The sequence below is a fragment of the Larus michahellis genome, chromosome 8, assembly GCF_964199755.1.
Source record: "Larus michahellis chromosome 8, bLarMic1.1, whole genome shotgun sequence".
Taxonomy (NCBI): Eukaryota; Metazoa; Chordata; class Aves; order Charadriiformes; family Laridae; genus Larus; species Larus michahellis.
The window spans coordinates 11,991,240-11,993,498 of record NC_133903.1 but is presented as its reverse complement, the minus strand read 5'-3'; the positions used below and the strand labels follow the sequence as shown (position 1 = coordinate 11,993,498).

General features: G+C 51.4%; 1 non-coding gene across 1 annotated transcript; it reads right to left on the bottom strand.

Moving 5' to 3' along the window:
• Positions 1-1,438: 1,438 nt before the first annotated feature.
• Positions 1,439-1,510, bottom strand: TRNAT-CGU (transfer RNA threonine (anticodon CGU)). The gene has a single exon. It is a non-coding gene; the product is annotated as a tRNA-Thr (tRNA).
• Positions 1,511-2,259: the final 749 nt, after the last annotated feature.

Below are 2,259 nucleotides of genomic sequence, written 5' to 3'. Positions count from 1 at the left end.
ATTTCATGCTAGAAATTCCAGGTTCAAAAATGAACTGGAAGGTAGGCACCATGATTTCCTCCCTGCTGATGCTTCGTCAAAGTTATGCCGAATTTGCTAAAGAGCAGTTCTGGAGACTTGTGAATATTGACAGTAAACTAAGTGTAAAATTTTAATTGCATGTAATTAATACAGCCAGATAGTCTTCATAACAGTAAATCTGTGGAAAAAACCTCATATAGAATAAGTGGTTACAGCCCTTCTTTGAATCAAAATACAATTTCAATGATGATTTTGACCTACCAACAGAATTTATGTATCTTATTGTAAAAGATTTTACAAAATCTATTGTAAATCATTAATGACAGTTATTTTTGTTCATAGAACAATTGTACGATTTTGATTCTAAAAAACAGCAGTGCAGATTACGAGAGGAAGATTTGTCAGGAAGAAAACAAAACTGGCTGCATGGGCTAATCCAAGGTCAGTGAAGCTTCAGATGGTGAGCAGATACCAAACGTGAATCAATAGAGTTCCTCCAGTTTGTAGTGCTGGACCCTATTTACATCGTTAGGATGGTTTTAAGTGCTGCCAGCCCCTAACTGTGTGTGCTGATTTGGTGGTTGGTCCTGTCAGTGTCCCCGAGATGCACGTCCCGGCTGTTCATGACCTGCTGGACCAGCTGCGGCTGAAGCCCCCGGTGTTTGGTCCTGCTTGGAGACGGGGGAGCGTCGCCTAGCGCCCCGCAGCGCAACCGGCCCCACCTTTCCTCAGCCCTTCCACTGCGACGGGGAGTTTTTCTATTTAAAAAAGTAGAAAATGTAAAGTGAACACTAACGAGATTGCAAATAATCCTTCTAAATGGTTAGGGGTACAGATGAAGAAACTTCATGTTTTACTAACCAGAAGACATAACTAAATTAATAAATAATGAAATGAATTACAGGGTGGGGGGGAAAAACCCAATGAAAAGAACCAGTAATGGTGTTGGGAGCTGCAGCCTGAGGATAAGATCTTGTCAAACGAGAGCTTCTTCCTCACAGGAACGGATCCCTGTCATGGCGGCTGCCAGCACGTGCTTCCAGGCTGCTCTGTAGGACGTACCCCTGGGCGGTGGTAGACATCTTTTCCTTGAAATCATCTTCTACTGTTGCTTCTCCAGGTGACCTCAGGGGCCTCTTGAATTGGGGAGTTACAAGAAAAACGTGCCTGTTGTTGCAAGCATGAGGGGAGCAGTTTGACAGAAGTGACCGGCACAAAGGTGGGGTACACTCACCCGGTGGCTTTGCTGAAGCCAGGGGACGCCAGAGCAGCGGCAGCGACACCTCGCAGGGCGTCACTTGCCCTCGGTGCGCTGCAGTCACACCCCGCTGCTTGCCTTCCCGGGAGCCCGAGCCGTGCCGGGCTCCCGCCTGGCCCTAAAAAGGGTCAGGGAAGTTACCGACGACGCAGACCCTCTAGGCACGGACGGGGTTCGAACCCGTGATCTTCGGTTTACGAGACCGACGCCTTACCACTTGGCCACCGCGCCTGCGTTAAGTGCCCCTCCCGACGCCTTTCTATCGCTGGCGCCACTCTGGCAGTGCCGGCCGCGCCGACGGCTCTGCCCCCGACGCGTGCGCCTGCACCTGGCGGGCGCGGCCGGTCGCCTCAGCGCCACCGCGGGCTCCCCTTGGGTAGGTGCCCGCTGAGGAGGCGGAATTCCTTGGGGGGGGCGCTGAGGAAAGCCCCTCGGAGCTGCCCCGGCCATCTGCGGAGACGTCCCTCTTCCCGCGTCGGCCCCGGCGAGGGACGTGGCCCCGCGGCGCTCCCGCCTCTGAGGGAGAGCGGGGCGGGGCGGGGCGGCAGAGAGGGGCTGCCCGGCGGAGGGAGCTGTTCTGTGATGCCGCCACTGACTCTGGGGCACGCAGCTGTGCTGCAGCCGCCGATTTCTGTACCAAAAGATGGCACTCGTACGTTTAGATTAGTAAATGTGTTGGAAACAATGTAGTCTTCCTCAGACCAGAGAGAACAGCGTGGGGCGGGGGGGAAGGGGAAGCGGGAGTAAAATTTTCCTCTTTCGGGAAAAGAAGCAGAAATGCCAAACGTTCAGATAATTAAATGGTAAATACAAAATTAAACGCACTATGTGCCTGGTACCCGTTCCCTATAAAAAGCTTAGTATTGTGAAATGCAGAAAAGATACTAAAGTACATGTTTTTCTAGAATTGGGCTCATAGATATTTATGTGCTACTCTTGTTCACACTGGCTTCAAAGGACATACCCTCATCTGGACTACG